This window comes from Podarcis tiliguerta (assembly GCF_965153285.1).
Source record: "Podarcis tiliguerta genome assembly, chromosome: 3".
Lineage (NCBI taxonomy): Eukaryota > Metazoa > Chordata > Lepidosauria > Squamata > Lacertidae > Podarcis > Podarcis tiliguerta.
Window position 1 is genome coordinate 106,129,076 of NC_139536.1, and position 23,198 is coordinate 106,152,273.

General features: G+C 43.1%; 1 protein-coding gene across 3 annotated transcripts in view; it reads right to left on the bottom strand.

Moving 5' to 3' along the window:
• PLCB1 (phospholipase C beta 1) overlaps positions 1-23,198 on the bottom strand; it is a 455,632-nt gene that overhangs the window by 250,349 nt on the left and 182,085 nt on the right. The window lies entirely within an intron of this gene.

Genomic DNA, 23,198 nt, shown 5'->3' on the forward strand with positions numbered 1-23,198 from the left:
TTACTCTAGACATGGTTAATTCTAAACCAAGACCATTAACACCACACATTTTAAAAAGGAAACCAGTTTTTCATCGCATATTCATTATGAAATAACACCCAAAAAATTATTTCAATGCCCTACCCAAAAACACATGGCCAGAGTAGCCCGACATTGCTGTGGTGAGGGGGAATCTGTGGTGGAGGCCCAATATGGTGAAAGTAGGAAGTGGGGTGTTTTCCCTCTTTCTCCCTACAATTCTGGGCAATGAAAGGAGATTAATTATGCCAGCATGCCATGGTCACAAACTCACCGGGAGCATCCGAGAAGGAACAAACAAAAACAAATAAAACAATCTCCCTTGAAGAATAAAAACAGTGTTGCAAGAACAAATAAGTAAAAGGGTGTGTGTGATGTCCTTGTGTGCCCCAAAGCAATGATCAAAAAGAGGAAACTCCCTTCGGTGTGTCTTTCAAGGCTCTGTACTATCCAGGGAGAAAATGAAGTCTGAGAAGGGTAAATCAGCCCAGTGAACCTAAAAGGGTTCTTTTGTGATCAAGTTGTTTGCTTCCTAGGCTCTGTCCGGGGTCCTGAAATATTTGCCTTTGACTGTTCTTGTTTTCAGGAATTGAGATCCTGCCTGAACTCTGCCTCTTTCTTCCTGTCCCAATTCCTTCTGGCCTCATCTCCTAGCCAGACTTACAGCATTCTGGCTCAACCGTGAATTCCTCTTCACCATAACTAAACTCTAAGCAACCAAATTATGAAATGAGAAGTTCCTTGTTCAAAACTCTGCCTCTTAGGTGGCTTGAGGCAAACTGTTGTCTCTCAGCCTTAGTTCCCTCATTTATACAGGTAGTATGATAGCAACCAGGCTTGCCTTGCAGGGCTGTTGTAAAATCTGCAATATTAAAATGGTTCCCAACCTCCAGATCCCTTGAAAATTGCTGAGAGTCTTGGTGGATCACGTAATCATTTTTCTTCCTGTTGTAGCAATTGTAATGCGCTGTGCTAGATGCTGTATGATTTTGTATTTTTATTTCTTACTTATTGTATTTCACAGAATTCAGAAGGGAACGCAATAAAATACAACATAAGAAAAAAATAATGAAAGAAGAAATAAGAATACTATATGGATATTTAATGTGATGCACGTCCCATCTTCAGGCATAAATCAATAGATACATTACAGAATATCAGAATGAAGCTCATGGACCACGATTTGGGAACCCCTGATGTACTGGCACCACTTTAAATATTAACAAGTGTTATAAGAATAGATATATTACATTATCACATTTTTAGGATACATGACCTCATACAATGCAAAACTAGGGGAGAGGTTCTCTGTGTTCAGTCTATTTGCCAGTTCCACCCATAACTGAAGAATGGTTGCTATGCAATTTGCGTATCAGATGCTATGTTAGCTCCAAGATTCTGCCTAATGCATGCCCTCTATATTTAGCACGAGCAGAGAAATATGTTCTTAATAAAATAAAATCTGTAGCTCAAAAATCAAATTCTCATTAAGCTCTGATGCATGCTAATAAGAAAGAATGGGGAACTGCAGAGCCAAAGTCATTTCTGAAAGCAGTCAATGTGTGTATATGTGGCAGGGTTATAGTCTTGAAATGCATGCCTACAAACCAAGCGCTCGCTTGGCCAAGGCGCCTAGCAACACAGCTGTACAGCATACACTATCTGTTTATAAATAAGGAATAGCCTCCAGAGGGTGGGTAGCTCAGAATCATAGGAAACACTCAGCTGGCAATGAGTGAAAAATATCCTTCTCTCATAATGGCTCACCTTACAACAGTGTTTGAAGGCTTGTGGCTTTCTGTCTCAAGTAAAAACCCTGCTGTTTCTGTGTTCAGACCATTACAAGCCCCCTATACCAGCCTTCCCAGCCTAATGGCCTCCATATGTTGTTGGACTCCACCTCCCATTAGCTTTAGCCAGCATGGCCATTGCTCAGGGATGATGGGAGTTGTAGTTCCAATAACTGGAGGTAGCAGGTAGGGGAAGCCTGCCCTATGCCTTGGAAAAGGAACAGCGGATCTCTGAATACGTATTTCCAGAATTTCAGTTCTAAATAGGAATTACCAGGACTCAAGCATCAATGGAGGCAATGTCCCCTCATTGAGGAGAAGTCCATAGTTGTAAAAGTGAGGAACAGACACTCTGCACCTGCTCAGATGCATTCTCCTTTATCACCATGCTGAGCTCTGGCTAAAATTAATCCCATTCTTTTGCCTGCTTCTGAATTATGGTTCACTAGGTCAGTTGCTTATTTCCCAGATACACACTAGATCCAAGCATGGAAAACTCACTAATTTGATAATTATTAATGCAGAACATATATAAACTAGCAAAGGAACGTTCGGTTTCCCAAAAATATTGCACCTGACACAGGTTTAGCACAATCACTTCATAGCTACCAAACAGTGTACATACTGAAAGAGATCTCTTCACAGAAACTGCACTGAGAATAACTTGGGATCCAGTCGTATCTCTCTCTTGCACATCAAATTATACATAGACATGTGCTTAGTCACCTGGTGAAATTAGGGGTGTGCAGCAACTTTTTGTATGGACTGAATATGAATGCATGTGTAAAGTATACATTTTCTATAATGAAAAAGCTTCAGCAGGACTATAGTTTACACACGAATAGCTATTTCTCCACAGTGGAGCTCAACAGCCATGAAATGTAAGGGCTAAGCAACAGACGGGCCACATTTTTTTGCAGACTCCAAATACACCACATTACTATGTAGAATAATAGGCTCCTAAAACACAGCCAAGGAGAACATGTTTTAGGAGCCTATTGGTCAGAGAATCGGTCGTATTCCTGAGCTGACCCCATCATTTGTATAAATACTCAATATAGGCTGAATGCTGGAATCATTAGGTACAAAAATTTGTTTTAGGATTTTATAGAAGACAACATTTTTTGTTTGATTCATTCTGTCACTTTCACCCAATTACAAATCTGGAAGAACTTAAATTGTCCAACAGTGGTTGTCAGAGTTCCAGTCTACTCATTATCTAAAAACCAGGAAATAGCAAAATTTATTATTTCCTGGGGAAACGTGAGGAAATGAATGCAAGCTATGATATGCAAATGAACAGCTGTATAGAATGCTAGGCTGGGCTTTTTGAAGACCTAGATACAAAATGGAATGGAATATTCCGAGACGAAATCTCTCAGACACCATACTTGACATTTGGAAATATTACAGATTGGATCACTCTTAACCACACTGAATATTTAATGCAAACCTACGTGTATTAAATCATTTTACTGCTTGCAATACTATCATACAGATACCTCTCTCCATTGCCTTCTCCAACCATTTTATGAATGGAGCCTTCTTTCAGGAGGGAGATGCAATGCCACAGATGCAATGACAGCAGAAGCAATGGGCTCCTGAGCACATTTATAATAATCTAGGTTATTGTAGTTTTAACAATCCAACAATCTAAGAGGTAAGATTTACACCCTAATCCTAAACACAGAAACAGATAAAATACTGGTATGGGACAATGCAACAGCACTGCAGCAGGAACTTGGTGGTTTAACATGATTTGTGATTGAGATTTAAAGGTAAAGGTAAAGGGACCCCTGACCATTAAGTCCAGTCGTGACCGACTCTGTGCAAATAATAAAGCTAATCTCGCTTTATTGGCGGAGGGAGCCAGTGTACAGCTTCCGGGTCATGTGGCCAGCATAACCACAGAGCCTAGGAATTGTTGATCACATTGTCGGTGGTTTGAATCCCCACGATGGGGTGAGCTCCCGTTGCTCGGTCCCTGCTCCTGCCAACCTAGCAGTTCTAAAGCACGTCAAAGTGCAAGTAGATAAATAGGTACCACTCTGGCGGGAAGGTAAACGGTGTTTCTGTGTACTGCTCTGGTTCGCCAGAAGCGGCTTAGTCATGCTGGCCACATGACCCGGAAGCTGTACGCCGGCTCCCTCGGCCAATAAAGTGAGATGAGCGCCGCAACCCCAGAGTCAGTCATGACTGGACCTAATGGTCAGGGGTCCCTTTACTTTTACCTTTACTAACACCTTGAATTGGGCCTGGTAGCACACTGGCAGCTGGTACAGCACGTACAGAACTGGTGATACATGGTCCCATTGAGTTGCCCCACTCCTCAACCAAGCAGCTGCATTCTGCACTCCCTATAACTTCCAAACAGCCATCAAGGGCATAGAGAACACAGAGGGCATTCCATCAGTACAGTGCGGAGGTCACTAGAGCATGGACAACTCAGGCCAGGCTATTCTGGTCCAGGAACAGCCATTTCTGCCAGATGTTATGGGTTGAAGTTTTATAACCACCTCTGTCTTTTTTAGTTAGGTCGCTGTTTTAAAGTTGAAAGAGCTACTACTGCACTGAAGAGATGGGGCATGCTTGCCTTCTAAATACCAAACAGTTTGTGAGGTGCTCTATATCAATTTTTAAAAGAACAGCATCAAATCTATCCTTACAAATATAAGACTCTGTGGGTGGTCTAACACATTGTTCTGCTTGTGGTGAAGAACAAGATGGGCACCCAAATGCAAACCATTCTAAATGCAAAAGCAACTCTGTCCTGGCAATTGACTCATACTTCAACATAGATGATAAAACAGCATCTTCAACCAGTGGCGTAGCATGGGGGGTGCAGGGGGGCCGGCCGCACCGGGCACAACATCTGGGGGGGGGGCGCTCGCACTCGCAGCTCTCTGCCCCTACCTGGCTCATGGGTTAGGGGGCACAAATTACTTGCCTTGCCCCGGGTGCTGACAACCCACGCTACGCCACTGTCTTCAACTGCACCTAAGGGCAGGAGGTTAGCTTTGGCAGTGGGAGGTGTTCTGCATTATAACAAAAGGGAATGAGCTGGGGAGGCTCAGGGTGAATGACCACTGCTGCCCCCCCCCCCACCACCATTAGAGTCCATTCTCTGAGACAAAAAAAAAATTCAGTTCCAAAATATAATTTTAACTACAGAGATGTAATTAAATTCGAAAGCTACACAGGGAGACAAGGAAGGATGTGTAATAATTACATCCATTTATATTTCAGGGTGTGTGCGTGCTATGCACAAAACCCTAAAGTTCTCAATCTAATATTCAGGATAAGCAATGCAGTTAACTTAATTAACCATGTTGATAAGTTAATGTTTGTTCCCTATGATTATTGTGAAATTCAGGGCAGTTGTCAGTTTCCCAGTAGCAGCTAAAACAGATTCAGCATGTTGTATTGTGATCTTTCCTGGAAATTTTCCTGCATTGCAGGGGATTTCCTGCATTGTAGAGGGTTGGACTAGATTACCTTTGAGATCCCTTCCAACTCTGTGATTCAGTGAATCTATACTTTCCCCTCCGAGAATGACAAGTGGGCAGCATACCTTTGGAGGATTTTATGTCTATTTTTCTCATGCTTTTAAATTAGCCATCAGATTATTACATTAGTTCTGTTGTTGTTGTTGTTTAGTCGTGTCCGACTCTTCGTGACCCCAGGGACCAGAGCACGCCAGGCACTCCTGTCTTCCACTGCCTCCCGCAGTTTGGTCAAACTCATGCTGGTAGCTTCGAGAACACTATCCAACCATCTCGTCCTCTGTCATCCCCTTCTCCTTGTGCCCTCCATCTTTCCCAACTTCAGGGTCTTTTCCAGGGAGTCTTCTCTTCTCATGAGGTGGCCAAAGTACTGGAGCCTCAGCTTCACGATCTGTCCTTCCAGTGAGCACTCAGGGCTGATTTCCTTCAGAATGGATAGGTTTGTTCTTCTTGCAGTCCATGGGACTCTCAAGAGTCTCCTCCAGCACCAATTAGATCTATAGTATGTGTTTTATACCCCTAACCACATCACAGTGGGCAGCACCAGGCAAGGAATGAAAAAGCATAAGCTTCTCTGATTGGGAATTATCAATCAGTAATGGACAATGATTTGCAAATGCAACATTCAAGTTGGAAGGGTTTCTTTTCTTTAATGACATAGCTGGAAAACACATCAGTGTTTGTCATTCATTAACAAAAGACAAAAAATGGGCAACAGGTTTAAAGTGTTCCATTTTGGCTTTGGATGGCATGCAAAAGACCACACAGAAACCAGAATGAAAAATAGCCACTATTCAGCAACAGGCCTTTTGTGTATCAAAGCTAAGCACGTCTCACTGTATAGGAAAGGAGGCAGATGGTGGCCTGTTCTGAGAACCATCATGTCTTCTAAATGACTAACACAGATAAAGCATACTGAGTGCTCGGCCAGCTGAACGATGCCTTTGCTTACAGAAGTGCCATACCAAAATAAAAATTATTTTTGGATAGATTTATCCAACAAAAGTGACCATAGGCTGAGAAATACTTAACAGATTTAGAGCCAAGCAGCTTGCTTCTAGAATGCATTCCCCAACGTGAGCACTAGTAAGAAATATCTGACAAATTCTCTTTGTCCATCTTTTAATTCACAGGTGAAGTGTGTGCTGATGGGTTTTCAGCATCAAGGGAAGAGGGAGGAAGAAGGTGGATCAAGGCAGGCCTGTGCAGAGCTTATCTGAGGCCCAGAGTTGGTGTCTAGTTCTTGGCATGACAGTGGAAGCCCAGCAGGCACCTGCAAGTGTGTGCAGTTCATAGCAGAAGAAGCCATTTTCTCTGTTGGAAATGGGTGAAATTTGTGTCTGGAAAGCTGGGATTTCCACAGCCAGGGCTAGCAAAACATATCATCTGACACATCACGTAACTAGCAGCCTGAAACAAAAAATATGAGATGTGGCTTTCAAAGCTGGCATGGGAAATAAAGTGGAAATGGCAGACGCACTGGAAGCTGATATTTTACATCCATTGCCTGCAATGTCACACTGCCTGTGACAGTGACTAACAGGCGTGATGTGCTTTTGCACACAACTATCAGGTGTTTCTCTTTGATAATATATTGGTAACTAACATTTCCCTTCCTCAATAGATGCTTCTTCTCTTCAAGAGAAGAGATCTCTTCTAGAGCTGGAGGGTTGTCGATTATCAGTGTGGCTCTCTACCCCAGTGGTCAGCAAACTTTTTTTGGAAGGGGCCAGTTCACTGTCCCCCAGACCTTGTGGCAGGCTGGACTGTGCATGCACGCGCACCCGGCAGAAGGGGCTTCTCTCTATCCCCCTCTATCCCCCAGCCCCTCCTCCTGCCTACCTATGGAGCTGCCAGCGCAAGGGCTAGCTGGCCCTGGAGAGGTGCTATGCTCTCCCAACCGCAGCTACTGTGCCTGCCCTTGCAAGTGGCAGAGGTTGGCGGCGGTGGAGGGACGAGCGGCCCGAGGGGCGCTGCCCAAAATGGCACTCAGCCAGATAAGCCCAGACCCTTTCCTCCTCTATGTAGGGCGGGGAGAAGAGCGGGGAGGAGGGAGCGAGATGCTGTGGTCTGTGAGAGGGAGGGGGAATGGCACCCCCCAAAAAAAATGGCGGCGCAGAAAAAAATTAACGAAAAAAATAATAATGAAGGAATCCACACAATCCACGGACCATCTGCAGGCCGGATCATGAGGGCAATTTGGCCTGATCCGGGCTGTGGACCGTAGTTTGCCGACCCCTGCTCTACACAAAAGCCATCTAAAGTGCTGGTATTTCTTTAAAAGCACGCGAGTCGGAAAAAGAAGAAAACTTTCTGAGGGAAAACACATTCGGTACATACCCTGCTAGTGTTCTAGAAACCATCTTGTTAAATAGAATGCTCCTTTTGAGGGCTACCAAATAATGCGCTTCTCAGCTTGCACTGTGAACTGAGAGAGCAGCATGTTCTGGCTTCAAAAGAGGAGTGAATACAACAGTCTACCTCTCCCACCTGAGGGATAACAATAAAACTGGATCAACCAGCTACAATATCAAAGGTCAAGAAAGAATCAAGGCCTTTATGCCTTTTGTTTCCCAAAATATTCTGCAGAGCTGCATGGACATTCTTGGAGTTCTAAAAGCCTCCCTTTCACTTGGACTCCCTGCCACCACCAATCCCCTTCCTTACAGTGGAAGAGTACAATCTATTTTTATTGTACAAGTAAAAGTCGGTATTAGGGACTGGGGAGATACTCGATTTTGTTTGCATTTTAATGAGATTTGCACTTTTTGAACTAATACACAAACTGAAACACGATTCTCCTTCAAAATTCTCACCTGAACAAATTTTGTGATGCAGTTCTCCTGTCAACCAATATGCACAAGAATGCATATATTAGGGGGAAATGCACATGATTAGTGGAAATAATATACAAAAATGAGTTATTTCAGAGAAAACTGCTTGCAAAAATGTGCAGAATGGGGGGGAATATACAGTAAAATGTATTTTCACCAGGATTAAAAAGAATTAAATCCTAAATTGCTATGGAAACATGGAGAACTGAATTTAATAATAGACAGGCGAGAGACTATGAGAACCCAAAATTGAACAAGTCACCCATACCTGATTAGTGCTGTCAAGCAAGTCTCCTAAATAAGTCAAGAAAATCATGTATACCTTCCACATTTGCATACAGCTATAAGCAGGGGACTGGCAGTTTAGGATCCATTGGATGCAAAGCCCCTCCGGCCCTGTCAGCTATACAAGCCTGAAGCTGGCATAGCAAAAAGAAAGAAATAAACCCCCTCTGCCTTCAGATTTGGCTGGTGCAAGCTTTCCTTCTCTCTCCTTCCAGGGAACAAGTGTGCTTTGCCCATTTTTGGTTAAGAAGTAGGGATATTTTACCTTCAACACATCAGAATTATTTATAATTCTGGAATTACTGAAATAATACCCAAATGTGACAATGATGACACAAGCCTACTGTTATTAATTTATGCTATTATAGCTCTGCAGACTAATATAAATGACATCTTAATGTAAGCTTAACAGAATTAATCAAGAGGGATGCCAATACTTTTGTTTTTCCGCATAATTGTCATGGACTGGCTGGACACAGAGGAATGGTGGAAGGAACCAGCTGGGAAACCCCTAAGGGAAGATTGGTGGTGGGACAATGAAGAGGGGAAGAGGGAGCAGACTGGGAGGAGAAGAGGTCAGAAGCTGAAGGGGTAACAGGGTTTAGTGAGCTGGGAGAGTCTGTGGCAGACAGAAGTCCAGAATCAGAAGCAGGAGAGGAGGGAGGCAGAGATGAGTCTGGCTGGGATGGGTACTTCCACACGTGTTGTTTAAAATGCCTAACACTTCATGAGAGTCTTTCCTGAACAACAAACCATGGTTAAATGCTTCCTGATATTGTCGCTGCTCAAAGAGGCCTGTTTACCAAGGCCAGTTGGTATATTTGCATATTTTGAAGAGGACTGCTGACCTTGGCTGCATACAGTTAAGTACTTAATTCATTCCTGAGGTCTGTACTTAACCTGAAACTGTTGTTAACCTGAGGCACCATTTTAGCTAATAGGGCCTCCTGCTGCCGCCGCGCCGCCGGAACACAATTTCTGTTCTCACCCTGAAGCAAAGTTCTTAACCTGAAGCACTATTTCTGGGTTAGCGGAGTCTGTAACCTGAAGCGTATGTAACCCACTGTATTATATTTCTTCCTTTCTTTTTATTGCCAGCGTTTGGTATCACAATCTATAAAGAAAACCTGACCTTAGTCAGACACTTCATTTTATCTAACCGTTCCAGTTTTAACCATCTGATATTGCGGCAATACATACAGCATTTTCCCACTACTCGTATTTTTTACTTGCCTACAAGCAGAGCTTCAGAATGTTGAATTGTGTTTGCACTGTGCTCAATACAGCAATAGGGTGCTTAAGGAAAACTGTGGTGGTGGTGGGGAACACAATCCTTTCCTGTGTAGGCCCAACATCCATGTTCAGAAGGTTCCACCCAGGACGTAAGCTGGCCCCGCTTTCCTCATTCTTTCCCCTCCGCCTGCCTTGGCAAAATTGCAACCAATTCACCATGCTGCTGGAGAAAATGGCCTCCCCTATCGCCATGCAGCTTGCCTACCTCTGCTTAGTAAAGGAACATGAGTTGCGCCAAGCTTTCACCAAAGCAGACATGCCCCCCCCCCCCGCCACAATGTCATGAGAATTAGCCTTCTTCTCTCTCTTATTAGCAGTCAGTAAACCATAACCAATCAATGTAATGGCTAGATAGAGAGTTGAACCTTTGAAGAATTCCAATCAATTATCCTCTAATTGTTGTTTGGCTGTATTTTAATAACTAAAATATCTTTTTGCCTGCTTCTAACAAAGCCTTGATGAAATGTGTAATTTGGATTCAGTTCCCTGCCCAAAAGGCATTTAAAATTTTCCAGCACCGATTATCTTCTGACTGATGGTCAGAACTCATTGTTAGACAGACGACATTTACTTCAAGGGTCATACACATAACGTAATTCCTCTTATTAACACAAAGCCATCACGTGCCCCTATTTCCCCAGGTCATTCACAGAATTACGGAAGCCGTCATGGCTTCTGACTTCATTGGAGATTGTCCCGTTTTCCCCCTCTGGCGCTGCTGCCACCAAGGATGGGAGGAGGATGAACCAGTGGGTTGTGCTGGTGCTGATCCCAGGGTTGCACTAAAGCAATACAGATATAGATATGGTTCACAAGCACAGCTGCCCCTGAGCCTGGCTGGCTTTCCTTTCAGAATACTCAGCTCCCACAACACACTCTATGTGGGGCTACTCTTCAAAACAACTCAGAAGTTTCAGTTGGCTCAAAATAAAGCAGCCAGATTACTGGTTGAGGTTCCTTATAGAACTCACGTAACTCTTGTTTTAAAACAGTTGCACTGGTCACCACTTCACCATTCAAGGTGCTCACATCAGTGTTCAAAAATCTAAACAACTTTTGCCACAAAAATCTGAACGATTGACTCAATCCCTGCAGACCACTTTGGGTGTTAAGATTAGCAGAAGGTTCCACCACTCTCAGACGTTTGGAGATGACAGCTTTAGGGTCTGCCACAGAAAACTCCCAGGCTATGAAATTCCCTCCTTACAGAAGTGTGTTTGGTACATTTCTTGTACAGCTTTTGCCTGATGCACCTCCAGACCCTGGCCTTTGATGCTGTGTGTGTGTGTGTGTGTGTGTTGGAGAGAGAGAGAGAGAGAGAGAGAGAGAGAGAGAGAGAGATTTATTGAACTTCTATCCTGCCCTTCTCCCCAAAGGAGCCCAGAGTGTCAAACATCAAAATGATAAAACAATGCAATTTAAAGCTGTTTACTCTACGGTCCCATGCTGTTCACTCTACAGTCCCAGGGAAAGTCACAAAAATTTAAAATACAGCATTAAAAATAATTTAAAACAAATTACAATTACAGGAACAGGGTGGGTCCCAAAAAAATACAACTCAAGTGTGGAAGGCCAGGGTAACTGATTGTAATACAGTCATACCTCAGGTTACAGACGCTTCAGGTTGCGTTTTTTCGGTTTACGGACCCACCGAAACCCAGAAGTACCGGAATGGGTTACTTCCGGGCTTTGGCAGTTGCGGATGCACAGAAGCGCTAAATTGCGCATGGATCACATTTGCAACCCGAGCTTCCACTGTATTGTAAGTAAGTAAGAATAAGAATAAGAAAATGATCTGGAAAATGCTTATTTATGATGTGTGCATGCATTTTATGGAGCTGCTTTTAGGTTTCAACAATGATTACCACTCTCAGCACAATAAACATAAGGAGAACACTTGTGAGTGCATCACTAATTAGTGGTGCAAATTTTTAGCTGAGTATTGTGTTGGGCTAAAAGTCGCTCAAGTGAATTTGTTCTGAACACTTATTTGCCTCCCCCACATCTTTTCTATCCAAAAGAATTTTGTGTGGGATGGGCAAGTTTGAAGCACAGAGGAATTATATTAACAGCAACCTTCTAACCACTGCAAAATGCACATGCATTTATAACTGTAATCAAAGCAGAGAACAGTAGCTATTTTGATACACACCTGGCCCTATTGTCTACTTAACTCAGTTGTACCCAGCCTTTCCATGAAAATATGAAAACACAAAGATCTTTCAGAGATTCACAATGGGTGCTTTATCTCAAAAGCTCACGATTTTCATTGTAGGTGTGGGTTAAGGGCAAAAAGGCATAAAGCAAGTCAATATATTTCAAAATACTGGTCATGGTTTCAGAAAACTCTGATCCTACACCTCTGCTACCTTGCGGGACATTTTTGGGAGGAAGAAAAAAAGGCTAAGGAGGAAATCCGACCGCACAACTCCGGAGTGGAGTCCCTAAGACAATTTGATGGTGCCTCCTTCTGGCAACTCCTGCAACTCACCTGGTGCCAAATGTAATTCTCTGCTGTCCTCTGGACCACATAAGTGAGGCTGAGAGGGGGGTCTTGTCATCTGGGCAGCCCAGGACCTCCACACACACTGTCCAGGCTTGCGTCCTGGAGACTTCACCCTGGAGGCACACTCCATTGTCTCTCAAGACCAGGGGTGAGCAACCTAAGGTCCGTGGGCCAGATGCAGCCCAGTCGCCTTCTCAATCCGGCCCGCGGATGGTCTGGGAATCAGCGTGTTTTTACATGAGCAGAATGTGTGCTTTTATTTAAAATGCATCTCTGGGTTATTTGTGGGGCATAGGAATTCGTTCATTTTTTTTTTTTTTCAAAATATAGTCCAGCCTATCACATGGTCTGAGGGACGGTGGACCGGCCCACAGCTGAAAAAGGTTGCTGACCCCTGCTCAAGACCGACAGATGCCAACAACAACATGGCAATGCAAATAAATTACCATTACTATATCAGAACAAGGTGAGCTAAGTCTATCTGGCTGGCATAGGAAGGAAAACATGGGCGCTGCTGTAGACCTCCTGTAATCCTGGGCCAATATATTGCTGCCCACACAACATGCATTTTCCACGCATATATCCTTTTGTCAAGTTACACCCTTGCAAGGACGTCAAGCGGCCTTATAGGTGGGTCAGGGACAATGGAAATTAAAAAGGGAGGGGAGATTTAATCTTGTTTCCTTACAATGTGAAGAAGGATCTGGAGATGAGTGGACCAAACTGGGCCACAGAAACAAATGAATCATCTCTCTCTTGAAATGCAAATGGAGGAGATATGGCAAGTTAAAGAGAAATTTGTCTAGTGCCCTGGGGACAAACTATATCTGCTCTGCCTGGTGAGTAAGTCTCCCTCCAGGAATAAGTTTTTACAAATCTAAAAGATTGACTACAGTCCATTTCAAACAACTGGAATCCAACATGTTGGATCCATTTGTTTAGTATGAGGTGGCCAGGAGATGCTCATCTATGAAGACTGCATGAAAATCATGACTGAAATGGATACCCTCAATAAATCATTGGGACTCAAGAACCCAGAGGCTCCCCTTACTTTCATGTGTTAATCACAGTGAAAAATGGGGTTTCATGTATGTCGTTTTATATCATGTGTCTGATGTTACAGCAAAGAGACTGACATAGCTTTTCATGTACTACAGAATAGACTCTGCCCTAGCTGTCAGAGTATGGATAAGTTTGCAGTGAAGAAATATGAGGAAACATGTTAGCTACCAAAGCAGAGAATAGGAAATGGATATGCATATCCACCATAACTGCTGCACATTTGTATTCTGCACTTGCTTTCAAGAATATATATATATGTATCATTACTAACAATATCTGTGCCATCGGCATATAAATAATGGTGGAAATGTCATCCAACATTATCTTTTAAGAGGCTTAGAAACAATGGGGCTCACATTACAGAACAAATCCATTAATTACACGTTTGGCACCTGTTGTCAAACTGCACTTGCAAGTAAGGTTGAATGAACATAATTTGAAAATATCAATTGCAATTTAATTCCACAGTCATACCAGGATTACAGTTACACACACACACACACACACACACACACACACGGACTGTTGAAAACACTTTTTTTTTTAACCAGTCACAGTCTAACATTTTAATTCCCTGAATAAAATACAAACTCAGACATTTATTCAGGTATACATTTTATCACTTATTTAACCACTCCAATTGTTTTGGGCCAATATTTAGTACTCATGATGAGAAATTGTACTTGCCTTAAGCTACACTGATATATATGGCATAAGAATGGTAGGAAAGATCAAGTAATCTTGAAATTACATCCGAAGCTGTAATGGACTGTCACACTGTCACAAGACATGAGGAACCCAAATTTATTCTTATTATTTTTAATTCAAGAGTCTGTAGCAACAAGACTATTTTGGACCTTGTGTTTTATAACATTTCACTGAAGCAGTAAGGCTACATTTTGCGTTCTACTATCTGGGTTTCTGTAGGAGGACCTTAACATATGTGAATCCAAACTTGAACCTAGCCTATCAAAATATTATCAAAAGTCACTTTAGGTTAGAAGAAAAGGAAGCCAGAAGCTGGGCTGTTACATTGCCATATTAAAACAATTAAAATGAACCACAATTAAATGACCTTTGGTTTGGCCTAGCATATTAGCTGAACCCAGGCTCATGATTTAGCTCTCAGTAGATTATGAGCTGCAACCAAGATTGTCCTGTGGCTCATGGTTTGTCTGGGAGAGCTAAACCGTGAGCTTCAGTTCAGATGAAGAAGAAGAAGAAGAAGAAGAAGAAGAAGAAGAAGAAGAAGAAGAAGAGGAGTTTGGATTTGATATCCCGCTTTATCACTACACGAAGGAGTCTCAAAGCAGCTAACATTCTCCTTTCCCTTCCTCCCCTACAACAAACACTCTGTGAGGTGAGTGGGGCTGAGAGACTTCAAAGAAGTGTAACTAGCCCAAGGTCACCCAGTAGCTGCATGTGGAGGAGCGGAGACGCGAACCCAGTTCCCCAAATTACAAGTCTACCACTCTTAACCACTACACCACACTGGCTCTCACTTACCATGAGACACTACCATGTCAAACCATAGCTTAGCTTGGTGCAACAAAGCAGCAAATTGACTGTAGGGTAAAGCACTGTGATATTCTCTCCCTGAGCCCACACACTTGCACATTTGCACTAAGCCATGGTTTGGCTTAGCATGGCATGCAAATCTATCCAATGCAGTTCAAAACAAACTGGTCATTTTCAAAGCATGCCAACTCCAAATCATAGGTCGTGAAGTTGGCGTGCTTAAATAAGTCGAGCTTGTTCTAAGCCACAACTTCTCTTGCTTTTGTAACGACAAGCCCAAATACTGTAAAAGTGAAACTAAACACAAGCAAAGTCATTCTCCCAGCTGTGGAGTAAGAGGAGTAAAGTTAAAGGGACCCCTGACCATTAGGTCCAGTCGTGGCCGACACTGGGGTTGCGGCGCTCATCTCGCTTTATTGGCTGAGGGAGCCAGCGTACAGCTTCCGAGTCATGTGGCCAGCATGACTAAGCCGCTTCTGGCAAACCAGAGCAGCACATGGAAATGCCGTTTACCTTCCCGCTGGAGCGGTACCTACTGGTTATTTATCTACTTGCACTTTGATGTGCTTTCGAACTGCTAAGTTGGCAGGAGCAGGGACCGAGCAACGGGAGCTCACCCCGTTGCGGGGATTCGAACCGCCAAACTTCTGATCCGCAAGTCCTAGGCTCTGTGGTTTAACCCACAGCGCCACCCGTGTCCCTAGTAGGAGGAGTAGGGAGGAGGAAATGCACAAGTCAACATGCAAACATGGCCAATATGTGGTTGATGTCTAGCAAGTGTACGGGGAAAATATTGGCCCATGTATAGTCATTTCTCTCCCCCCTTCCCTTAAAAAATCAGATACAGTAATTCTCCATCCACTAATGAATCATGCTCCTTCAACATTACAAACTTGAATGTGTATGGGAGCTTACTTTAAAGACGGCAAATAGGCTGAGGTCATGCTTGGCTGTTCTTTCAATTACAGAGGTCTGACATCTTTAGTGCCCTGAGCAGAAGCTGAAAAACTGTCACAGAAAAGCTTAATAGAAACTTTGGATCTTCGAACAACTTCAAGACTTTCTGTAATAAAGTTCTGGAGAGTTGTATCACATTTATTTTAAGGCTCTCCAAATGACCTCAAGAAAGGCATGTAAGAGATCCAAAAAGATCTCTATAAATGGCTTCTGTGGGAACGATTTCTGTCCTCCAGTATAAATTCCTTGTACAAGAAATGAGTCCATTACTTTCATCACTTCCCAGAATTCTGTTTTAGAAACTCATATCATTCTAAGGCCATTACTTATGACCCTTCTAGGGGTTACGGCTTTGGAGGAGTAAGGAGAAGCTGGACCAGATCTTGGCTGTTACTCTCCTCCCCGTTGCTTCTCTACGGTAGTAGCTGTGCTTCTCCGAAGGCAGAGTTGCCACTGACATCAGCTGCAGGCACCTAAGCAAAACCTCAGTGCTGCCCATCTTTCTAAACCCTCACAATCCACAGAGGAAGGAGAGCAACTCAGCTCAGAGATTGTTCCTCTTCCAACTCTTTCTGATTACATTCAATGAGTTGGTGAAATACACTTTACTGCTCCAATACAGGTAGCATGTGTAGTCTCTCAGAGCTTGCTGCCCCTTTAGCCTTTCAGATGCTGAAAGGGTCCCTGTAGCACCAACAGTTCCACCTGAGGAACAGCTCATGATGGATTTCCCCAGTTTTTGAGCTACAATGTCAGGGAAGGCATACTTGATGGCAGTAGTGGCCGGCTGAAAAAGTGGCTGTGTTGCTCTCCTGGCTTCTTCAAAGCAGTGCCACTCATTAGGAGGTGGGAGAGTGGGCCGGTGTTTCCTCAGTCATGGGGGATTTCAACTTTGCCATATTTCCCTCATATGACCCTGGGGAGATTCCTGACTTTAAGAACACAGAATCACAGAATCATACAACCGTAGAGCTGGAAGGGACCCCAAGGGTAGTTTAGTCCAATGCCCTGCAATGCAAGAATCACAGATGGCCCCTGACAGATGGCCATTCAACCTCAGTTTGACAACTTCCAAGGAAGGAGAGGCCACCACCTTCCGAGGCAGTCCATTCCATTGCCAAGCAGCTCTTACCATTGGAGAGTTCCTCCTAAGGTTTACTCAGAATCTCCTTTCTTGCTATTTGAATCCAGTGGCTCAAGTCCAAGCCTCTCGAGCAGAAGTTAACAAGCTTGCTCCATCTTCCATGTGACTTACTTCCTACCATCTTCTCACAGCCTCTTAGGTCTCCAAAACCTATGTAACGCTTTATCCCAGACCAGCTCTTTTCCTAAACTCCATGCTTCTGTGGTGTAGTGGTTAACAGCAGTAGATTCAAAATCTGGGGAACCGGGTTTGCCCCTCTGCTCCTCCACATGCAGCTGCTGGGTGACCTTGGGCTAGTCACACTTCTCTGAAGTCTCTCAGCCCCACTCACCTCACAGAGTGTTTGTTGTGGGGGAGGGAAGGGAAAGGAGAATGTTAGCCACTTTGAGACTCCTTTGGGTAGTGATAAAGTGGGATATCATATCCAAACTCTTCTTCTTCTTCTAGCTTCCAAGCCTTCTGCTTAATCCATCTCACTTCCGTTTGGCACCCTGGCTCCTAAGCTTGCTCAAAACTCTTGTCACTTCATTTTCCTCCAAGCACCCAGGCTCCTCTACTTAGGTCTGGTACAATTTTACACACACACACACACACACACACACACACCACTAACTTCTTCAGTTTTCCCCTCAGGCATCATCCTACCTTGCCTTTAGGTATTTGTTAATTCACTTCACTGTCTGCTTTGCCAACTTTCTGCCTTTTTGCTCCATAGCTTCTCTACCACCAGGGACTGCTTCTGCCTGAGATTTCAAACCAGTCTTTCTGTGCTGATAATAAACCACTCATATATACCCCAATAAGTGGTATAAATGTATCACCAAATCTGCATGCAGAAACCCTAGCATCAACCTTAACGCTCTGAAAATGTATGGGATTACAGCTTTGCTGGTAAATTTGTAGTAGTAATTCAAGTTTTGATTACAATATTCCATGGCAATGGGGGGGGGGGACACGCTTAAGGGTCAGACTAAGAGTGCAACAAGAAATATTTGTGTGATATGGCAGACAGCAAAACGTCACCAACTTATGTATGACAGACATGGTGAGTTTATATTTACGGCAAATGTGTATATTTACTATTATCCTTGCAGTTTCTAAGTTTATTCTCATCGGTTCTTGTAAACATGATATCACTGCCATCTGACCACACACAGACCATCAAGTGTGGGTCAGTTATACTGCAAGATGATAACTTTAGAGGTTTCCTTTAGGGGTGTATGAAACTACCTCACACCAAGCTGCAATGTATTATTGCACATCCATCTGCAGAAATATGCACTGAGGACTGAGCATGCTGGATTCTGGATCATGGTTTAAGTGGTTAAAGTGAGAAGCATATCCCCATGACTATTTAAATAACATTTCCTATTCCGGAGAAAGCAAAGCACCATAGTAATCACTTGATTTGGTAACCGTACCACAGTTTTACTTTCTGATCTTAACTGCTTATCTCAGTGGGTCAAATTTATTTCACTCCAGACTCTGTTGGTACATTAACCCATTTAGTTGTGCTTTAATCTAAACTGAAATAAACATGCTGCTTGGACATAATAACTCTCCTCCTCGAGTCTCTCCTAAACCCAGAAACTGAGAACTCTACTGAATCTAAATTGTTCCTCTCCTGAGGCTCAACACTTTAATGGTGAATCCAAAAGTGCTTCCTGCAAAGGAAAGTCTGTTTTAACTCCTTGTACTAGACTGCCGTGCAAGAAAAATACAGCTTGCACAAACAGAAGCATGGGAGTCAATCTATTGCAATGCTCTTAAAACTCCTGCACAAGCATTTGTGGAACGGAGCAAGTGGCTAGTTTCTTTCTTTTCATATGGATTCTTGGAATCAGCCCAATGGCTGTCCTCAGACATTATGGTGCACTATGGTATATGGAGATGGAAAAGAGCCTGTCCTCCTGTCTGATTCTCAAACATACACTCAGTCCTCCCCCGGTGCAGTCACAATAAATTAGGAAGCTTCCGCTTCTGTTTTTTATTGGACAAAATGACACACTGCAGTCTAACCTTGAAAACCGTAGTTCATCTTTGCTATAATTTTCTTGAAACAAGGAAACTTTAAGTCATATGTTCTAAAGTTGACTTGTTTCAAGCAATCTATAGTTACTGATTAACAAGCGTTTGGTGTTCAGGCATAATGCTTAACTATGTTTAATTCAAATCAGGAATGATAGCTTCTGAAATCCTTTTCATGGCCACACTGAAGCAGGAGAAGGAAGGGGGAGGATAAAACTGGGGGGGGGGGAGACACTAAGCTCATCACCATCACAATAAACTGGCCAATGTCTCCAGGTGACATCTTCCGGAACATCTTCACAGTCCCCGAAAGTGGATGACTAATCGGGAAGTTCTGTATATTTATTTATAGTCTGACATAAATTATTCCTACATTCATAAAAAAATAACACTGCCTTTCACATTGTCATTCGCCTAAATTACCGTATTTTTCGCCCCATAAAATGCACCTGACCATAAGATGCACCTAGTTTTTAGAGGAGGAAAACAAAAAATATTCTGAACGAAACAGTGGATGTATGATTTTTGTGGTTCATGCTGTGGCCACAAACATGATATGTGATTTGACGGTGAATTTGGGGTGACACTACAAAAATCCTGAGGATCCATGTGGATCTGTGCTTTGTAACCATGTTTTTGTGCCATTGCAGCCCCACGAAACTGTGGATGTGCGATTTCTTTGGTGCAGGCTGTAGCCATGGACATGCTATGTGATCTGATGGTGAATTTGGGGTGACCCAATGCAAAAATCCTGAGGATCCATGTGTTTTTACCTCCCCTCTCCCAGGCAGCCTCCTTTATTGCTAGCGTTCCTTATCTCCCTCCTGATCAGCTGCCCAGCGGCTTCGTTTCAACACCCCCTTCCCTCTTGTTTGCCTGAGAGTCTTTTCCTCAGCTGGAGCAGTTTTTTGCTTCTCATTTTCTTCTAATTTCTCTCCTCATTGCTTGTTTTAGTATACCTGTCTCCTCTCCTTGCAAATTCACTGTCTTTACCTCCCCCCTCCCAGGCAGCCTCCTTTACTCGCAGCCTTATCTCCCTCCCGATCGCTTGCTGATCAGCTGCTCAGCGGTTTCGTTTCAGCACCGCCTTCCCTCTTTCTAAAAAAAAAAAGCACAATCTGCTTTTCACCCCTGGGCAATTTGGCTCCAGGGACCACGCATTCGCTCCATAAGATACACAGACATTTCCCCTTACTTTTAGGAGGGAAAAAATGCATTTTATGGGGCGAAAAATATGGTACCTGTGGCGCATTTCTTAGTTTCTGATTGTAGCACATTCACAGTCTAGTTTGTGTTGAGTCTAGACTCAACCCCTGGTTACTCAGAATAGTTACCCTGAAGACAAATTTGTGCTTTGCAAATTACAGCTCATTCTCTTAGCCACTATTCCACACCAGTCCTTAACTAAATTAAAAACATTTTAAAGAAAAAGACATATTTACGTTGTTGTATAGAGAGGTTTCTCCGAGAATAGGCAAATTTAAAATAGAGAAAGCAACAAGGGAAATCTTTTTTGGAGGGCAGAATAATCTGTGGGAATAAGGTTTGGCCAAGGATGATTCAGCCTCAGTGCAAAGAGGCAGACCACATGACCTGCAGAGGAATTCCAGCAGTATAAACCTAAATCCATGCGTGGAAATTAAAAATGTCGCCCAAAGTCTAAGCCTGAAACCACTTGCTTTCTGCTCCGCAGATGGTAATGTCAGGAGGACTGATATACTTTCAAATGTGAGAGCAGATTATTTAAAATTGCAGCCGGAGTAATTTTATTGAAGTGAATGGGTAAACTGCATTAACAGGCATTTATTACTCATGGAAGTCTACAGTAAACCAATTACTAAAGATTGCACTTCTGTTGGGAGATGCATGACAAAACCCAAAAAGCTCTCCCGATGCAAGCTGGTAATGGAACACTGAAGTCATCTCAATATAGCCCCTTATTTAGATTTGTGGAAAGAACTACTGAAAGCACAAACAACTGAATTTGAATTTATTATGTTACAATAGGCTGCATTTCCAATCAAGATGAGCGAGCAATGATTTTATAGGCAGGATGCAAACTCCTGTCTGTACTCTACCTGTGCTATCTATGCTCGGAAATTAGAACAGCCCACTTGCTTGCAAAACAGAGCAAGCCAGAAGTATCTAATTACATTTCATGGAATTCATCATTACATCTGCTCCTAAATCAGCATCATCACAGAACAGGTAAACATTATAACTGAGCAATTAGCATCAGTAGTTATTTGCAAGGAGGAAAAACAGAGAGGGTAATTTTATTCAGAATCTTCCTTTCTGCACGCTCGGGCTGCAAGAAGCAATGGGTCTATGCATATAACAAACACCACTGACATCCTGCTTCCTAGGCTTAGCAAAAGACCTTCAGAATCAGCTGGTTTAATCCACAGTTCCCGTGACCACCATTCAAGGCACGCCAGGTGCCACAGCACACTGGCTGAATGTCTCCCTTTGAGGCAGAAATTTAAAATGTATAACATCCACATATCTCAGTCAGAAGAGCATGAGTCTCTTAATCTCAGGGTTGTTGTAGGTTCGAGCCCCACGTTGGGCAAAAAGATTCCTGCATTGCAGGGGGTGGACTAAATGATCCTACAATTCTATGCAAATGCACAGACCTTCCTCTATAACAAGGCTTTTGGCCTTTAATTATCTCTATGGCATTTTTAGAAGTGGTGAGATGTTTTTAATGTACCGCATTTTTTGCTCTATAAGACTCACTTTTTCCCCTCCTAAAAAGTAAGGGGAAATGTGTGTGCGTCTTTTGGAGTGAATGCAGGCTGCGCAGCTATCCCTGAAGCCTGAACAGGAAGAGGGATTGCTGCTTTCACTGCGCAATGAGCCCTCTTGCTGTTCTGGCTTCTGAGATTCAGAATATTTTTTTTCTTGTTTTCCTCCTCCAAAAACTAGATGCGTCTTGTGGTCTGGTGCATCTTATAGAGCAAAAAATACGGTATTTCTTTTTCCTCTTGGCTTTAATATAGCTCTGTGGGAGTTTCTTTGTCTTTTTGGCTGGATGGTTGCAAGTCGCTTTGGGTTGCCCTGGGGAAGATAGTGAATAACCATTTCTATTATTATCATTGTTACTACTACTACTTATCTGGGATGGAGGGGAGAAGAGTTAATATTTTGTTGGGTTGGGGGGGTGAGAAAGTGTGAAAACAGGGAAGGAATGTGGCTAGAAGGAAGCACGGCAAGTGAGAGATGGTGAAGGGTGGAAAGAAGAGGAATGATGGTGAAGGGGTGGAAGGACTAGTGAATAAATAAAAGGAAAGATGTGATGGTAGGTAATGAAGAAGAAAAGGAAATTAATAGATGGAAGAAAATAAGCTGAAGGGAAGAGAGGAAGAGATGCCGAGGAAGAGAAAAAGAAGGGGACAGGGAAAGTGACCAGAAGATGGATGGAACAATGGAAACCAAGAGGTGAAGGTGGAGATAGGAGCATACTATGCTCTGGCAACCCATCTGACCTGGCCTAGCGTTGCAGCAGGGCCTGTGTAGGTAACAATAATGATCATTATTACCATCATTAATGTAGCTTTAATGAATACAACATTAAGATGCACATAGGATTAAACCTCCATCATTAGGAATTGTGTTTTTCACTGGGAATAGCTATTTAACCCAAATGCAGTCCTTGAAAATCTTGTCAGCCTGTAATGTTCCATTTAGCATAATCCTAGTTGTGTCACATGCTGGTGTGGAAAACTGCTTAAAATTCCACTGTTCCTTTGCGAGGGAGGAGGAAAGGGACCTTGCAAGCAGGAACCTCCTAGGCTCTACCCATATGAACTCCTAGGCTCCACCCACATCACTTTTGAGGCACCTTACCAGGTCTAGGTTCTATCAGCCACCACTCAATCCTTTGACTTTTGGGATTCACAATTAAAGCCTTTGGGGAAAACAGATGAATACATCGGAGCTTGGGGATCAACACAACACAACTACTCCCAACCACCAAACACAAGTCTCATTTCTTGTCATTCACCTGTTTTGAGTCCATTTAATTTAATTTCTAACTGACCGTCTCGGTTGTTTTGCTAGCAACCTAAACAGCCCAGCTACTCCCCATCCAAAATGAGTCCTATTACGTTTTAGGTTGTCATTTTAAAAACAACAACAACAACAACAACAACAACAACAACAAACCTTCTATTTTAGGATCTGCATGGATGTCTTGTAGAAGGTGGCACTTGACAGGGTATTGTAGATGTGGTCTATTAAGAACCACTAAGATCACCA